This window comes from Dasypus novemcinctus, chromosome 2 (genome assembly GCF_030445035.2).
Source record: "Dasypus novemcinctus isolate mDasNov1 chromosome 2, mDasNov1.1.hap2, whole genome shotgun sequence".
NCBI classification, from domain to species: domain Eukaryota; kingdom Metazoa; phylum Chordata; class Mammalia; order Cingulata; family Dasypodidae; genus Dasypus; species Dasypus novemcinctus.
The window spans coordinates 23,922,272-23,942,252 of NC_080674.1; the positions used below are offsets into that span (position 1 = coordinate 23,922,272).

General features: G+C 35.2%; 1 protein-coding gene across 2 annotated transcripts in view; it reads right to left on the bottom strand.

Annotated features, from left to right (window-relative positions):
- CDH12 (cadherin 12) overlaps window positions 1-19,981 on the bottom strand; it is a 1,117,721-nt gene that overhangs the window by 776,122 nt on the left and 321,618 nt on the right. For both annotated transcript variants that reach the window (XM_058307302.2, XM_058307298.1), the window contains exon 2: window positions 11,121-11,215. The gene's annotated coding sequence lies outside the window, so the exon portion shown is untranslated. The remainder of the gene's footprint in view (window positions 1-11,120; window positions 11,216-19,981) is intronic.

A 19,981-nucleotide genomic window follows, 5' to 3' on the forward strand; every position in this document is an offset into this window, starting at 1 on the left:
GGATGTATTACAGATACAAATTATAATATCACTTTTTTCTTCCTTTGAAGAAGTATCTTTGTGAAATTTAAATATTAACAGAATTTCTCCCTGAGACTTCTCCTAGGGTATTCTCTTAACAGGATAAAATAGGATTTATAGCAATTAACCTTGATAATCCCTATATCTGCATCCCATTACCGATATTTTCAAAAGTAGATTTTATTTTTACCCTTCATTTACCTTTAATTTCACAATGGACATTTAATAAAAGAAAATTTAAAGATCAATTTTAACCAAATACCCAAATGATGAAAAAGACATTTGTCATACGCATTTTAGCAATAATGATATAGATTGATATGGCACACATTACATTTCCACTACTTTTTACATATGCAAATAAAATGCGGTGCCTTTGTTTTCATAACTAACCTGATTTTTCTGATGTGTAACCCCTCCTCAAGTTTAAAATTTGTTAGTCCAAATTTTAAATAGCCTGTAAAGATTTATATCAGAATCTTTGGGGTGATTTATTCAGTCTTTCACAGATCTTCTTCTGTTTGCATTTAAAAGAAAAGGGAGGTCATACAATATCTGTCCTTTTGTGTCTGTCTTATTTCATTAATATATGGTCCTCAAGATTCATCCATGTTGCTGCATGTGTCAATACTTCATTTTTTCTTACAGCTGAATAATATTCCATTGTTTGTATAAGCTACATTGTATTTATCCATTCATCTGTTAATGGAACCTGGGTTGCTTCCATCTTCTGGCAATTGTGAATAATGCTGCTATGAAACTTGTGCAGATGTCTGTTTTTGTTCCTGCTTTCAATCCTTCTGGGTATATACACCTAGTAGTGGAATTGCCAGATCATAAGGCAATTCTATCCTTAATTTCCTGAGGAACTACCAAACTGTCCTCTACAGAGGTTGCATCATTCTACATTCCCACCAGTAGTGAATTAGTTTTCTTATTTCTCCACAACCTTTCCAACACTGAGATTACATGATTTCACTGATGTGAACTAAGGATAGTAAGCAGACTCATGAAGAGAGATTATAGAAGGTAGGTTACCAAGAGATTGAAGGGGAGAAGTGATTTGTGAGACAATGCTTAATCTGTGCAGAAGTTATAATTAGGTTGATTAAACCACCTTGGAAATGGATGGAGGCAATGATGATGCAGTGACATGAGTGTAATTAATAACCCTGAATTATGAGTGTGAACATGGTTGAAAGGGGATATTTTGGGCAATCCATGATGCTGGCAGGAGAGCTATAGTATAAAACAGGTGATTGTATAACTCAGTGAACTCTGGGGTAGTTGAGGATTGTGGTTAAGAATACAAATATAAGAATGTTCTTTGAGGATCTATAACACAGCTACACAACTAGTACAAGGTGTTGAAAGTGGGCTGGTATATGGGGGAAATGCATCTAAAGCATACTTCTACAGGATTTAAATGTACTTGTGTTGCCATAGGTATGTTTTCTTTATAGCTAGAAGCCCACACAGTAGCTAATAAAACATTAAACTACCATCCTGGGGATGTGTTGGGTCTTTCTCAAATAAAATGACAAAAATCTCTGGAATACATTAGCTATGTCTAACAAAAGAACACAGGCCAATATGCCAAGCCCTCAATCTTAATGCTTGTACTTATGAACTTTATTCCTGTAAAAATGAAACTTAGCCTAATTATAATTAATGTTTAAGAGTTGCTTCCTGAAAACCACTTTGTTACTCATATGTGGCCTCTCTCTAAGCCAAACTCAGCAAATGAACTCACTACTTTTCTCCTGACATGGGACATGACTCCCAGGGATGAGCCTCCCTGGCACTAAGGGATTATCACCAAGTGTTAACCAGTGATTCATTTGGAAAAAGAGCTTGACCAAAAGAGGTAAACATTAAATATAAAAGAGAGTTTTTATGGCTAGGAAATTTCATAGTGAGTCAGGAGATCATTCTAGAGATTATACATGTGCAGGTCTCAGACAGATTTCACTAACTACCACAGTAAACAAAGCCTCAGACAAAAGCAATCCTGAGGACACTAGAGATGTCCAGACACCAGAGGCAAGGCACATAGCCTCATGATATCAACACCCCCTTGGTTGACCCTATTTGGGTATATATGTTAATCTGTTTCCCCAATATAACATAGCTTTAGTTATTTATAATTCCCCTATCCATGATTCTTCTACTTCTTTTATTTGAACCTATAATTTTCAATGTACCCATTAAATACATCTCTCAGAGACTTAAATCTTTGGATTGTTCATATGCCAGTTGAGCCCTGAATTCCTGCAGAGTTACAAACAACTCCTACTCTCCAGTTCTTTGAGTTTGCCCTGGACAACCAACAAATAAAGATGATGGACAAGTCCCATTCCAAATTCAAGGAGTATCTACAACTGCAAGCACAATTCCTTCCATCTGCCCATTAATATTTAAGTCCCCTCTCAGCCTGAAGCAGTCAGAGTGGACATCATCCCAAATCTATAAAGACTGAGGAAAGAACAAACCTAAGGGGGAGTATAATCACGGACCAAAGTAGATTTATTCATACTGTAGCTATTAACTTGTGTTAATGCAAGAATCAGTAACAATGATAAAAAATAGTGGTTGCTACAGTTTCAAAAGGGTGGGGTAGAGATGAATAGGTGGAATACAGGGCATTTTTAGGGAAGTGAAACTGTTTCATATGATACTGCAATGACTGACACATGCCATTATACATTTGTCAAAGCATATAAAACTGTATAGCGCAAAGTTTAAACTACAATGTAAACTACAGACTTGGTTAGTAGCAATGGCTCAATATTGGTTCATCAATTGTAAAAAATGTGCCACACTAATGTAAGACATTAATAATAGGGAAAATTATGTGTGTGGGTGTGTAGATGGGGTTATATGGAAATTCCCTATAGTTTCAGTGTAATTTTTCTGTAAGTCTAAACTTTCTCTAAAAATAAAATGTATTATTATATTACAAAAAATTAAATAAAATAAAAGAGGCTTACATGACTTTGTGGAGTTGGGAGGCAAATGACTTCCTAGCATAGTGCTGATTCTGCAGTGGTGGGTGGCTGACATCTGCTTGAGTTTAATTGCTTTCTTAGGTATATTTGTTACATATGCTGTAGACAGAGGAAACATGTCATCTATTCTCAATTCAGTGAGGCCCTTGGTCTTTTGAGCCTGCTGCTCTACCTTCGTAATTCTCCTGAGACTGCAGATAATTAGGTGCAGCCATGGAGATGGACCGTTTCATTGAATGACTAAATGCAACTGAGCAAGAACTCCTTCTCCTTTGGTATGTTCTGCTCCATCCATTCAATGAGACACCTTTCATATACTAAAATAAAGTGATTCCTCCCCTTCTTCATTTCCATCACACTCAAACTTATGTTTCTCCATAAACCAGCCTGCTGGAAAGGGAGTTTATTTCTCTTACTTTGCTTATGTCATATTTCCTTGATTGAACACAGGGAAATACAGCCCATGGACTAGCTGCAGTGTCCTCTCATCATTCCTGATACCTAAGAGAAGCTATGATTTCATTCACAATACCTATCGCTTAATATTCTAAATGGGAAGAAGGATATTTAGAAAATCCATTCTTTCTCACATACTTTTCAAGCTTCTGCCTTGATGTTGAATATCTCTTTGTCTTTATTTTATTTCCATTGCTTTCTCATCATAATTTTGCCCATCAACCCATCAGCATTGGTCTTATCAACATAACCAATGGAATTCACATTTTGAATTCCAGTAATCGGTTACTATTTTTGAGCATATTTGATTCATTAGCAGCAAAGGATCCAAATGGAACACTTTCTTCACCTGATTTTTGGACACCTTTCTCTTCTTGTTCCTCTTCCTACAATGGCCATTCTGTTTTCTCTTCTGGTTTTCTCTTCTGCTTCTGACTTCTTTCCACTAGAGTGTCCTGAGTCTAATTCTTGAACCTCTATTATTGTCTAGCCTTGTTCCGTTAGTGATGTAATCCAATATCAAGCCTTTCAAGACCATTTTATTGGCACCACAGAGCAGCGGCTAGGAGCATGACTAGAGGTAGTCTGCCTGGGTTTGAGCCCCAGTTTTACTGCTTACCAGTTGTGCAATCTTGGGAAGGTTATTTTACCTTTCTAAACTCATTTTTCTGAGCAGCAATTTCAGTACCTGTCTCATGGGGTTATTATAAAAATTAAATTAAATAAGATAATGTAATCAGAATCTTAGGACAGCAACTGGCACATAGTGAATAATATGTACATGTTAAAAAAATGAATATCAGTTAATATTATGTGATGTATGTGACCAAGATTTACTGTTCCCTGGGTTTCAGATGAATACATCCAACTGCCTAGTCACTGTTTTTTTTTTTTTTTTTTTTTAATATCTAAAAGATCACACAGACTTCACAAATAATATGGGGCAATACCATCCTCCACTTTTGCAGGGCAGACATCATGGAGTTACTCTATACCCCTCTCATTTTTGCTTACCTCACATATAACAGGCCATCAAGTCCCATTCACTCGATCTTCCTAATTCTCACCACTTGTTATCTCTCCATGTTCCCAGCTAGTATCATTTCTCACCTGTGTTGTTGCAATGCCCTTTAAAAGGGCTCTGTGGTTCCATGTCTGCACTTCTACAGCACATGATCACCAGAGAGGACCTCGTAAAAGAAAACTGCATAAAGGCATTGTTCTGCTCAGATCTATCCAAAGGCTTCCAGCTACTCAGAGGAGAAGGCAGAGTTCTTGTTTGCTCTACAGAACTATACTGTCTGTGTCATTGCCTCCAGGACATCCGCATTCTCTCCCAGCTTCACACACATTTGTCTTGCTGATTTTTGATTGTGCCTATCAAAATGTTCCCACCTTGGCAACTTGAAGCTTGTGATTAACTTTGGAATGTTTTTCTTTTGATGCTCTTATGGCTAGTTCCCACAACTCCTTCTAGTCTTTTCAAATGTTATTTTATTAGGGAGACTTTCTCTAATTTTTAAAATTCACAAATATTTTCCTGCTTTCCACATTATAGATACTTCCTTCCATGCTTCCCTTTTATTTTCTGCATAGCATTTGTAATTGTCTATAAACATACCATACTTGTCAATCATTTAAACAGTATGTAATTTCATTAGTTGATTTAATTATCTCCACTAGACTGAAGGAACCTACAACATTAGGGACTTTGAATGATATTTTCACTCTTTTATATGCATTCAGAAAGAGTCCTTGACATAAAGAATATATAGGCTATCCTCAATAGCTATTCATAAGTAAAGCAATCCATGACTGTATAGTCCAGCTCTCTTGGAACATATGGATGCTTTTTGTAGATAAGGGAGAAATATATTAAGAAGAAAGATAAAGAGGAAAAGTGAATAATTATTTGTCTGTTTAGTGTTTACTTTACAAAGGCCACAAAGACATTTGAGATATAAAAGAGCATTTAATATAATACATTTAACATGTAATGTTATTTTTCTATGTTCTGTTTTCCAGACATAATAATTATTAAAAAAATAAATCAAACATCTAGATACAGAATTGAAAGTTTGCTCCTTTTTAATGGTTTATTGTTTATTATCAGATTCTGTAAAACTTTATTTCGCTGTTAAAAACAGGGGTTAGTACAAAATCGAAGTGATTTAATGTACTTTTAGTCCAGAAATATACAATAGGGTCATGGATATTTATCTTAATACCCAGTCTTAGTTTATCTGGCAGAGAAGTTTGAAATTCAAAATTCCATGCACCCCTTACATGGAATTGTTCCCGGGAAGTGCAGCACAATCTTGCTAAAAAGCAGATAAAGGACAACTGACTACAATTATCAGCAATACGACAACGTTGTTTTACTCAAAAATCACTTTACAAGCTTGTAGGAAAGCATGATACTTAATCACCATTCCAGAGGAAGGGAATGTGGTAACTAAAAAGTGTTTGAGCAAAATTAGAGTAGTAGATTATTACCTGTCAAGTGAAAATAATGCCTATTTGTACCCAGCATGGGATGGAGAATAGAATACACTCCGTACAGAAGTAGTCTGAATTCTAAAGTCTTTTATTTTACTCTGGTTGTTTTCAAAGATAAAGCAGTTGTGACTTTCTGAAAAGTCAGATAAAATTATTTTCAAATATGAACACAAATCTCATTCCAATGCCAAATATATATTTAAATTATCTGCCACTCTGGATTAGCTACACCACAACTCTCCTTAACTGAAGTAGATAATTCAGAATTGGCCACATTAAAAGAATCATTGACAAGGGTATTTGATACTAAACTTGGATATCAGAAACTGGAATCTATTTATGTACCCTTAATATGCTCCTAATTGTCCTTGAATAAGGTAATTTTACTATTTGCTGCTTAACCTGGTGTTCTTGAAAAATCAGAAAGTTCAGTGGTCTCATGAACCTGAAATAAAAGAATACTGTGAAAATTAACATATTACTATTTTTCAAAAGATTTAACGTTTGATTAAAGTTCCCATCTTGAACACAAATGAAACCCCCTTCACTGTGTATAATTCACTTATTTGCATCCAAAGACCTTTGATTACCAGGGTTTTTTTCAAATATAAACCATTAGTAACAGACCATTTATTTACTAAGCATTATATAGGACAGACCCAGCTGTCTGTATCTCCTTCATATGACTGTTGTGAGGCTTAGTTTTTTGTGTGCGATATTTCACCATTTCAAAAATGTTTGGCTATATACAAAAGCCTTCTGGATTGGATATATGCAAGGTTATTTTCCATGTGCTGTCAAAGAAGAAGCATGTTTCAATCTAAGAAAATAATTAGTATTTCTTGTGATTTGACTCCCATTTTATTACTCCCAAGGAAGACACCTGATCACCTACTCAATTTATTTTGATGTGGAAGGGGCCTCTTGTGAATCAGCTTTAAATTTAGGTTCTGTTTACTTGCAAATGGCAGGTCGATGCTAATTGAGAGAAACTTTTAAAACTCCGATACCCTTTATCCCTGGACAAAGAATCCGTGCTCTGTATGTTCTAATCCGTGGCTTTCCAATATTGCCTTACGAGGATAAGAAGATGAATGCTCATTGCTTGTAATCCTTACCATGATTTACGAGCCTCCTGGTATCCTTTCCCTAGAGCCCCTGCAACTGTGTGGCTGTTCTGCCTGCTGCTTAAATTACACAGACATCTGCAAAGTAAATTATGGATTGTTGTCCTATAGACCATAACTGAGCATTCTCTTCATCTCTCCTGCAGTATTTCTTTGATTAGAAAAAGAACGAGTATAGTTTTCCATGTTTCTACGTTGAAGGGATTTTAAGTGAAACTGAATGTGACACCAATGAGTTGGATTATGACCTGTCATATAACGCCAGAGCGATATGCCATATAAACAGGAATATTTTAAAGTGAGAAGGAAAAGAGTTCTCATTTATTTATACCTTTCTTCTTTATTTCGGGAATACTATCTTCTGGTTCACCAGAAGGAAAGTGACCATTAAAGTTAATTGAAAATATATAGATAAAAGATACATGTCCTTGTGTATCTGAGTGTGAAAGATTTTAGGAGCATTTTGTGGCCTTGGCTCTATAGTCTTAAATATTGACCAAAAAATAGGAAAGTACTCAAAGAAAAATACATGGAGGCTTGGAGTGTGTTATTTAGATTTACAAGTTTTTCTACTGATATCTCTTGTGGTCACCCTGTTTTAATATTCTGGGGAGTTTGTTGTAATCACGTGCAATTAGAACAACTCCACCTTTTGGATAAACAGTGTAGTAGAGTTGAAGTTGCCTGTTATTCTGTGTAGATTATAAATCATAATTCCTGATGAAAAATCCATTGTGAAATCCTAACAGGTTTTTCACAAATTACTAACATTTGACAATTAGCAAAAATTAGAAATATACCTGCATTTATTGTCTTCACATATGCTAATTGCTCTCCAGACTATATCCCATCAGGGGAAAAGTACATTAAGATTATTTACAAAATGATTTATAGTAATGTCTACAAAATACACTTCTTTAAAACAGGTGGTTCTGCAATTCATTTTTTGAATGCTCTTGTCTACTCAGCAAGATACTGTGAGCACTAAAACTAACAAAGCTCAAATCGCCTCCTAGCTAAGCAGACTGTCGCTCCTGCTTCATTTCCATCAGTTTCTTTTCCACCTCATCTCTGTAGAGAGGTGAATGTCAGGACCTGACAACCATACCAATACCCTAAAACCATTTTTTAAGGACAGTTCCTAGGTATTTTGTCCCTTTCTCAGCAAACATTTTATTTCCAAACCTTTCCTTTTACTACCACATTTTTGCCTCCTAACCTCCATAAAACAAAATATTAAAAGAATATTGAAAGATTATGCTTCATTAAAATCCTACATGATTTAAAAATATAACTAAATTTAAAAAAAAAAACATGTCTTTTGAATCCTGATTGCATACAAGTCATTATCGAAGAAATTATAAGAGGTAGAAGGAAAAAAAAATTAAGTTGAAATTTCCAAAAGATAAGACAAATATATTTATAAAGTTATAATCCCTTTAATACATTGTCAATAATCATTTTCCTATACACACACACAAATTCACATACCTGATCAAGTTGTTCTCATAAATGAAAAAGAAAAACACGGCTGCTCATCATATAAAAAAAATAAAGCACAAATGCAGCTATATTTCAACATTTCTTATAAGAATCTTCATCATTGAACCTACTCTTCAGATTTTTCTCCCAACTCTGTTCATATTTGAACCATTTCACATTCTCTAAGAACCCAAATGTTTTAAAATTCACCAAACATGAAACAACATTACATAACTTCATGCACTTTATACAAGTTACCTTTTTGTTTCATATCTTTTATCTCCTTCTCTTGAATGTCCAGCTCAGTATCTCTTTTTCTATGAAGTTTTCCTATACTTTTTCAACCATAACATGCAGAAGGACCCAACTTCTTTGTAACAATAGCAATTTTCATATTGGAACAAAAAATATCCAATAAATGAAGAAAATGTGATACTTCTGACCATAAAAAACAGACTGATTTTTAAAAAATTTTTTTGGCATGATGAATAATAAATCATTATAATATGTTAGGCACTCAAGGATAGAAGTGATAAGTGATTGGGAAAATAGTAAGTTTAGTAAACTTGTAAGAGGAAAATAGATTTCTCTTCCTATGGTTGTTCAAAGAAGAATATAAAATAAGAATTTAAGAATGGGATTATGCCCCAGATGCATTACTCCAATAACATTCAAATTAATGAAAGGCAAAAATTTTAATTCTGTTTACTTTGTTTGAAGTCCTTATCTTCAATGTTCCTGGAAAGCACTGTGTTTTATTTTATCATTCCACTATAATTACTTTCAGGTTTATTTTCATATAGAAGGTTATGAAGACCCTTATTTCAGAAGGAAAATAATTTTAAACAGTTCTATTTAAATGCTTTTTGTATTAATGTGAACTCTCTTGTAATTGAAGACAAGTGAATGTACTAATTTCTTTAAATTTATTATTTTTCAAATTATTATCTTTAAACCATTCTTATCTTATATGATTACCAAACATCTTAATTTTATTTTTTTGTCTTTGATTTAGCATGGAGAGAACTAAAGGATGTTTGTGAGGAGGTTACTTATCATATTATATTTGAACACTGAGATATTTTAATGCTTTATTACGCTTTAGAAAAAAGAAAAATTCCTAATTAATGACTAGAATGGCTTGGAATTACTTTTTATTACTCATGCTTGTATCACAAATAATATATAGGTTGATATAAGCATGGGTTTGGGAGATGGATGAGTTGCTGGTTTTAGCACATTAATTTGAAGTACTAACCTCTCTTACCCTCCCAATCCAAGTGTTAGTTCTGGATTCAAATCCCCAACCCCAAATCATTTACAGAGAATTAAATGCCATTAAAATTTTCTAAAAAATGCAAATATCCTACAAGGTAAAAGCAAAAGTAAGAATTTTCCATGTAGAATGTTAAACATTGTCTAGAACAAATTGAAGTCTAAAAGTGGATGACAATGGGGAATGAGAACCAGAAGTATCGAGATATGAAATGGTTAATTTTATTTCAAACTTATAACCATAAAAATTTTGCTAAAATTAGTATAGGTTTTACTTAAAACTGACATTTGAAAATTAATTGGTAATGTTATAAAACTGGTTAGTGCCTAATATTTCCAGAGAAGTTAATCTCATAAAAGAAAAAAATTAAAACAAAAAGGAATGACAATTTTTCTACTTATTAAATATAAGCATGCACAGAGTTGAACAAATATCACCACATGTTCCATTAAGCCATGCTAGTTTAATTACATATTTGCCTTACCTTTTTAGCATTTTCTTTATAAAATGATATATCAATGACTAATCTCAATTGATTACGATTGGGAGCAGAGAATATCAAGCATTTTTTGACTACAGCTTGTGAATAGAATCTACAATGACCAAAAGGGAATACCAGGACAGTACTTTAATTACTTATCTCCTCAAAGGTTAACTGTAAGTGTCTAAATCTCAGGGTTTAGATTCCTGCCATCAGCAAAGGAGCTGACTACAAATGCCTGCGCAAGAAACAATTGAACTAGACTGTGTCACATTAATATTAATAAAGACAGGAAAATGTGACATTGTCTCTTTGTTTCTTCTGTGAGAACTTCATCTAAGGTTTGTCTTTGAAATGAAATGTATGCAATTTGACAAAAGTAATATCTACTAATTATGAGGGAGTAGGCAATGTGTCATAAAAATAAGCTATAAAAGCAGAAAATCAATTTTTGTTCTTTAAAATGCACATAGCCACAAGGTCTTCTCAAATCTGCATGTAAATTGAAACTCTTTGAGAAAAATGCAATAAAATGAGCTAAAAAGTATAGAACTCTTGCAGAAAAAATGGTTACTTGTTCAAGTTTTTGAACAAGTGTATTTTGTCGTGTGTTTTGTTAACCACTGTCTGTAAATATATGAATATCAGAATATCCTGATTTCTAATGAAATAAATATATATCAAAAGTAAGTAACTTTCAAAATAGAAAATTAGAATTTTTATTAAGAAGTTAAAAACATTTGTATTGAAAATATTTAAATGTTACCTACCTTGTAAAAGTCTGGAGTCCTTAAATATTGGAATGCGCTATTGAGTTCCAACTTGACTATATTCCCAAATAGAGCCAGCTAGTTACGTAGCAGAACTGGAAAGACAATATACACTTAGCTTTAATGTCAATCATTTTAGTGTGTGTGTGTGTGTGTGTGTGTATAGGATTGAAAAGCCTCACTTCCCATTTCCCCTACTATGAATAACTTAAATTACGATTGGACATTTGTCATAACTTCATATACCATGATTTGTGACCTAATGAACTGATATTAATTGTTACTATATTATATTACTTTATTCTGGTTTCATTAGTTTTTCCCTTATGTTTCTATTTTCTGTTACAGGATACCATACTGCATTTAGTTTTTATGTCTGTTCAGCCTCGGACTCCTCTGGATGACGATTATTCCTCAGATTTGCATTGTTTTTTATTACTTTGACAATTTTGAAGGTATTTTATTGTCATTCATTACTCAGTTAAGACTTGCCTGGTGTTTCCCCCTGTCTATACTGGGGTATAGATTTGGGGGAAGGAAGATGACAGAGAAAAGGCTATTTTCATCACTTCATTATGAGGAATGCCATGATATATCACTGTTGATCTTATTCTCTATCCCCTGACTGAAGTAGTGTTTACCAGGCTTCCGTATTGTAAATTTAATCTTTCCTACCGCCTCATTCCATTCTGTGCTTTTTAGAAGCATCTAATTAAATACATAGCACATTCAAGCTCTGTCTCCATTGGGGTAAAGTGTCTACATCAATTATTTGGAAATCTTCTGCACTAAAGATGTTTCTAAACAACCACATATGTATTGGTATGTATGTATGTATGTATGCATACATTTATTCAAACATTTGTTCATATTAGTGTAAGCTCTGGTTATTTATTTTGGCTTATAAACCAATACTACTTTATGTATTTTTTTTTTTTTTGCTCAGATTGTTCTAGTTTGGTCATCAGTAGTATTTCAGTTCACCCTTTGGGCCCTCTGACATACTCTGATCAATTAGTTTTTTTAAACACTTTATTTTTGACACCACAAGAGACTTCAGTATAATTTTATATATCCCTGCTCCAGTCCTGCACTCAAAACTCAACACTTTCCTTTATTGTAGAATAGTATTAAATGGTATTAAATGATATTACAACAATGTTATTAAATGTTATTACAGATGAAGAGATCTGGGCACTTGCTAATAGAGAGTCACTTCTTCTAGACCCTCTCAATGGCCAGAAATGAAAATATATGTATTTATACTACTTGGTATATACACATAATTTCTCTCTTTCTCTCTTTCTAAATATAGATATGTATATATATATGCATATATATATTTTCTATGTTAATCTAAGCATGAATTCATGCTGACTATAATCCCACAATACATTTTAAGTGAACAGTTTGCTAGACCTTAACTGAGTGTATAATTGAAAAGACATCTTACTTTTCTGTTTGAAACGTTCCTATTATTCAGAGTGACCCACTCTAAAAAGGTGACCACACAAGAGAGAAAATATTTCCCTGGTAACTGATTTTAAGGAAACTTTAAGTCAAAGGTCACTTGTTGAATTCAATTCCCACTAAAGTTAATCATGTTTGAAAGAGGAAAACAGGCTTTAATAATATGTGTACACATCAGATTTTTCTGATCTTTTTTACTAAGTGTCACACACTGAAATAGTAAAGTGGTTTTAAAAAGGTATATTTTTAATAGGAAATAATACGCCATTTTCTGTTGGTATTATAAATAAATTTGTAAGAAATTCTAAGTTATACTATACTTTTAAACTATTTTAGAACTTTGGTCAAATATTCATCTCTACTATCACTACTTCCATTCCTAAAACATTTCAATGGTAGCATAACCACTGAATGCAATTAACAAAATTGAAATACATATCTTAATGTGATTAAAATGGAAAATGCTAGATTGTATATATGGTAACAGAAAAAAATAATAAAAATATCCATGAAACTACACTACGCAATCAGTGAACCATAATTTAAACCTTGGATGATAGGTAATATTACAATTGCAAAAATTTGTAATCACCAATTATAGCAAATATTCCACACCAGTGCAGGGCTTTGATGATAGGGTGGTATGTGGGAATCTTGAATTTTATGCAAGATTCAGTAAACTCAATTTCTCTAATAAAGATAACACAGGATGCTCATTTAAAAATATTCACTTCTGATATATATACACACACACATATGTATATGTATATTCTTTCTCACTTCAAATTACATATTGTCTCTCATATTCATTGTTATCTCAATGGTTATTATATGTAAAAATTAGTTTTGAAAGTACAAATTCTGTAGTCTCATAACTATAGTTATATCCTTAATTTATACCAAAATGCTTGCTAAAAACTTATATAATTTGCCCAGCTTATTATGCAGTTCATTTCACAGAATAGGAAACGGGCGCTAAAGATGAAAAAATTTAATCTATGATTACACATATGGGAAGTAGTAGAATAAAAAATGCCTTAAATATATATTTAATACTATAGAAACACTTAAATTGCTTGGAAGAAAAATTTAGAGAAGAAAAATACTATAAAATATAGGCTATGGGGAAGCGGACTTGGCCCAGTGGTTCGGGCATCCGCCTATCACATGGGAGGTCTGAGGTTCAAACCCCGGGCCTCCTTGACCCGTGTGGAGCTGGCCCATGCGCAGTGCTGATGCACGCAAGGAGTGCCCTGCCACGCATGGGTGTCCCCAATGTAGGGGAGACCCACATGCAAGGAGTACACCAGCGTGAAAGTGCAGCCTGCCCAGGAATGGTGCCGCATATATGGAGAGCTGATGCAGCAAGATGACGCAACAACAAAGACACACAGATTCCCGTGCTGCTGACAACAACAGAAGTGGACAAGAACACGCAGCAAATGAACACAGAGAACAGACAACTGGGGAGGGGGGAAGGGGAGAGAAATAAATAAAAATAAATCTTAAAAAAATAATACATAAAAAAAATAAAATATAGACTATGGAAACGGGAAAATGTCAATAAATTATAAACTGCTGTGTTGGGAAGAATTTTTTATGTGGTACTGCGGCGGCTTGCTCGGTCGGTAGAGGTGGGGTCTGGCTGCGGACGAGGGGTCAGTCCAGCTTTGGATGAGGGGTCGGTCCCGCTTGGGACGAGGGGTCGGTGCCACTTGGGATGAGGGGTCGGTCCGGCAGCAGACGAGGGGTTGGTCTCACAGGGGTTGCGCGGTTCGGCTGACGGGGTCGCCCGGCAAAGCCGGCGACGAAGGGGTCACCCGGAGAAGCAGGCGATGAACTGGGGACAAGGGAGGCCAGGCCCTTTTCGGGGGCTCTCAGGACTGGAGGGCACACGGCAGAAGAACTACCGCGGAGACAAGGTAAACACGCAAGTCCACTTTATTGAGGGAGAGGCAACAGTTTTATAGGGGCTATGGAAGGCTGACTGGTCGAAGCCACGCCCTGTTCTGATTGGTTGCCGGAGAAAGGTCAGTGGGCGGTACTGGACGGGGGAGGGGTGGTGGTTAGGGATTGGCTGTCGCTGTTGCTGGGGGAAGGGGCAGGGTTTAGGGATTGGTGGCTGCTGTTGCTGGGGTGGAGGGCAGACTTGAGTTTCCCACCCACGCCTGGCTGTTGCTGCTGTCGGGGGAGGGGAAAAGGGCAGACTGCAATTTTCTGCCCTGCGCCTGTGCAGGGAGAAGGAAGAAGAAGGGTGCCACCCCACAAGGCATCGGGTGGCGCCATCCGGGAGGAGGGGCGGCCGCGGAAGCATGGCTGCCGAGAAGGGGAGACCTGAGGGCACTCTGCGCCCATGCCGAGCTCCCTTCAGGGGTGGCGGTGGGCCCGACCAACCACCCTATTATGGGAGCAGCGGAATTAGGCCTACCGCGGCCGCTCCCCTCGCCAGGCCAGCAAACCACACTTCAGCCCGAGGGGTGACCGCACGGTACCTCAAAATATTCCATCCTAACCCTGGAACATGTGCATGTGATCAGCTATTGCTCTTATGAGTATATTATGTTACATGGCACAGTTAGCCTTAAGAGATGGGTATTATCTGGGTGGACCAGATCTAATGGCATGAGTCTTATAAAGGGCAGCTGTCAAGGGATTTCCAGGGAAGATGGCAGAATAGGGAGCTCTAAGATTCAGTTCTTCCACCAAAACAAATACTAACAGGCAGGAACTATCTGAAATAACTATTTTGATTTTCTAGAGGCCAAAAGAACACTGTACAGCATAGAGTAGTAGAATAAGTCTAATTAAATATGGTTAAGAACAGTAGTTTATCACCATGTAGTAACTACAATTGCCCATTCCCAAATCTTGCAGCAGGCTGCCATGGCTTTCAGTCCATGGCAAGTGTAAAATATTACACTTGCATGTCAATTGGTGACAAAAAAGGACATAAAAATACTCATTCCTAAGAACAGTTGTGGGCACAGCCTGTCAATGACAACAGCTCTTGATTAGCAAATTCAATCACTAAGGGCCAGCCCTGAAGGCAGCTAGTGTTTCAACCCACCCTGAACAAATGCAGCAATATTGTTTAAAGCCTCCCTGGACAGTAGCAGAAGCAGTAGAGATTTACAGATGCAGTACGTTGAGGCCCACATAATCAACAAAATATTACACTTGCATTCTAGGAGTCCCGTTATGATCTCAAATAGAGTGGCAAGAATCTCTAGAGCTCTAAAGAGCATAGGCAGTGCCTAATAAAAGAAAACAGACCAATGCACCAAACCCTCAATATTAATGCTTGTACTTATGAACATTATTCTTTTAAAACTGAAACTAGCCTAAAAATATCTGTTATATAAGCATTATCTCCTGAAAACGTCATTACTCAAATATAGTGTCTCTTTAAGGCCAAACTCAGCAAAAAATTCACTATCGTCCACACCCCTTCTTTCCAGAGTATGGGACATGGCTTCCAGGGATGAGCCTCCCTGGCAGAGAGAGATTAATACCAAGCAGCAACCAGCAATGCATTTGAAAATAGACCTTGAACAAAAGGGAGAATCATTAAATACAAATGAGTATTTACAGCTAAGAGATTTCAAAATGAGTCCGGTGGTCATTCCACAGAGGTTGCACCTATGCTGTCTCAGTCTGATCACTAACTGCCAAAGTATGCATAGCCTCAAACAAGGGTACTCCTGAGGGCTCTAGGGACATCTGGACACTATTAAAGTCAAGGCACAGAACCCCATGAGATCAGTGCCCTATATGTGAGCCTTACCTTGGAATATATGATAACCTCTTTCTCCAATGTAAAAGAGTTAGACTCATTTGCAATTTCCCTACACATGATACTTATAGTCTTTTTATCTGAACCTATAATTAGCATACCTGTTAAATATATGTCGCAGAAATTTAAATATTTGGTCTGTTTATATGCTGGTTGAACCCTGAATCTCAGCAAGCTCATGGTCAATACCTACTCTTCGGTTCATCAGACTTGCCCATGTCAACTAACAAAATGATGATAATGGACAACCTTCCCCCCCCCAAAAAAAAAGACTGTCTACAGCTGCAAGCAAAACAATTCCTTCCATTTGCCTCATAAGATTTAAGCCTCCTCTCAATCTGAAGCAGAGTGGGCATCACCATCTAAAAATCCTCAAGAGTGAGGAATGAACAAACATAAAAGGGGAATATAAACATGTACCAAAGTAAAATTAGTATTATGGTAGCAAGAGAAAAAATTGTAAAACTGGTACTACCTCAGTGAAGCGTGACTCAGGTTGACTCTCTGCCCTCTTGCTACATCCAAAAAACAAAACCAAAAACAGAGACAGACCATTAAAGAGAGCTGTGTTATTTTTGGTATTTCCATGTGACAGAAATGAGATGTTCAAGCAGAGGAGGCCCAGGTAGAGATGAGCTATTTGCCTGAGAGCTTGCAGCTGAAATAGGGAAGAAAGTGGCACAGCCGAGTCTGAGAGAAGAAGCCAGTAAGAAAAAAGCCTATGCCTGGTTGCCCTCAGAAGACACCAGGTAGAGATCACCCACCATCTTGCTTCAACACATGCCAATTGACTTGAGTGAGAAAGCACCTCATATGGTGCTTTACGTCAGATTTTCATAGCCTTGGAGCTTTAATCTTTTATCCCATATAAATATCCTTCATAAAAGCCAACATATTTCTGGTACTTTGCATCATCAGCTCTTTGGTAAACTAAAATGAATTGTAACAGAGTTAAAAATTTTAAAGGCATGAATGGTTTCAGCTTGGGTGTAAACCCATGGCATTATTAAGGAAATTCAGACCAAATGACTTAAAGGAACTAGTTATAAGCTACTTGCATGCAGTTGGTATGCAAAATAAGATTATTTCAACCAGGAAATGGGAAATCAAAAAATGTTTCTAATCACCAGTCTTGGGAAGCTGCACAAATACCAGATGTTTACTGGGGAGATAGCTAGAAAAGAAGTCATCCCTGAGAAAGTAGAATGACAAGCTTACACCTGTGTGTGCCTGGATTCCAAATTCATACCAATGTATGGTATGGGGACTCTAACCCAAAATATTAACAAAAAAATAGTAAAGAACTTGTAAAATCAGTAGAATCTCAGCAGAGTCAGTAAAAATTGTCTTGAAGGGATTATTTCACCACTCAAGACTCTGGACTTGTGTTAGCAGGGAAAAGATACCATAAGCGGAAGCAAAACACCATAAATGAAAGCACAAACAATGAAAGGAAAGCCGTTTTAAGAATTTAAAATAATAGAACAACCAGTAAGAGAAATATAATGCATTGAAAGTTTTAGAATTAAAGGAAGGAAGAGACATTGAAGAGAAAGAGCATGCCAGGAAAAATAACAAACACATTCAACTTAAATAGCTATAGAAATATATGCACTGCCTTGGAGGGGATATTTTGGCTCATACCTAGCAAATCATAATATTCACTTGGAAGTAAAACACCCAAGAAGTACACAGAATATATTTATTGGAAAGATAAAATGAAAAAAAATTAAGAAAAAAACAAAAAACAATAAACCCAAAACATCCTATTAGCTATTACAATTATTATAAAATTCTATAAATAAAGATCGCATGCTATTGGCAGAGATAGAGAACAAATAAGTAATACATGAGAAAAATCTGATTCATAATCCCACACTTGTATGGAAACTTGATATAGAACAGAGATGCCCTGTAATACAGGGAGAAAGAATAAACAATTAAAATAAGTGGTACTGGCACAATTTGCTATGCACATGTGAAAAATGAAAGTAAATTTCCTTCATATGACACACAAAAATACATTGTAAATTTGTGGAGAAGCAAAAGTTTAAAAATTTAAAAGAAAAAGTAGGATATTGTTTTATGAAATAGGACTAAAGGTGTATTTAAATAAGACATTAAAAGCGCAAACAAAAATATTAATATATTTGTAATAAAAAAGATCTTGTTGGCTCAAAAATAAACTGTAATGTAAACTATAGACCATGGTAGTAGAAATGTTGCAATATGTGCAATATATGCTCATCAATTGTAAAAAATGTACCACACTATTGAAAGGTGTTGCTAATTGGGGGAAATAGGAGAGGGGGAAGGGATAGGGTATTTTTTGATTTAACATTTATGTAATCTAAAGCTTCATTAAAAATTTAAAAAAATTAAAAATTAATGAATGAGCAAAACAGAAGGGCAGGTGGGGAAACTAAGTCACAGACTGTGAGAATATATTTACAATTAATGGAACAAACTCTAGAGTATAGATTATATAAAGAATTTCAAAAATCAATACAAATATTGAATATGTAAACTGAAAATATATTAAAAAGAAATGCAACACATACAATATGCATATAAAAAAGACTATTTCAACAATTATCTGGAAAATGCAAACTAATACAGCAGTAACAGCTAGGTTCATACTCAATTACATTTTGGCAAAAAATTTAAATATAATGTCTGAAAATATCAACAATTGGCCAGGAAGTAGAGTGATGGAAATTTTCATAGAGATAGTTGATAAAGTCACTTTAAAAGTCGAGTTGGAAATATCTAGTAAGAATGAAGAAATGGACAATTTCTACCCCAGCCATTCTACTCCCATACGGATCTAGCAGAGAAAGACATGCACAAGCATGCAAGGATATTTACTGTATCTTTATCAAAAATCCATAAAATTGGAATTTTTTAAAGCACTTGATCTATGCCAAATGCAAATACAACTAATTGTTTACATAATTATTTTTCAATTATTAAATTCTTAAAAATATTTGACTCGATTTATTAGAAAATATTTTAAGTTTTGTTATCTCCTTGTGTGAGCATATTATTGCATATATGGGTGTGTTTTGTGTGTTGACTGTGGTAACTCTCAGAGAGAGAGGCTCAAGACTGACTTTATTAAATTCGGTAACAAAAAAGAATATCAAATCTAATTTATGAAAATCTGATTCACAAAATCCAATTTGTATTATAATAATGAGTTATAATTACATAAAAATTTGAAAATAAAAGGAGCCAGCAGCATGGAAGTTAATAAATAATATAGCACACTAGATTAATGAGAACTGCCATACCTAGCTAAAATTCTTAGGCTAAAATGAAACAAGACCAGAGATTTATTAAAGGGTTAAATATATTTGGTCGTAATTTCTTCTACCTGTTTCTGACATAAAGATATCCCCTTATAATTATCTAACCTATTTCTCTGTGGGGTATTGGTTATGAAGTTTGGTTATGAAAATGAACGGCACTAGAAAAATGAAAGTAGAGAAAAGAGTTAAAAAAAAAGAGGTAGTAGCTGTATTTCATCAAGACCCAGGATACCAATTCCGTGTAAGTATAGGCAGGAAGGACACAATTCATGAGGCCGTTTCAAGCT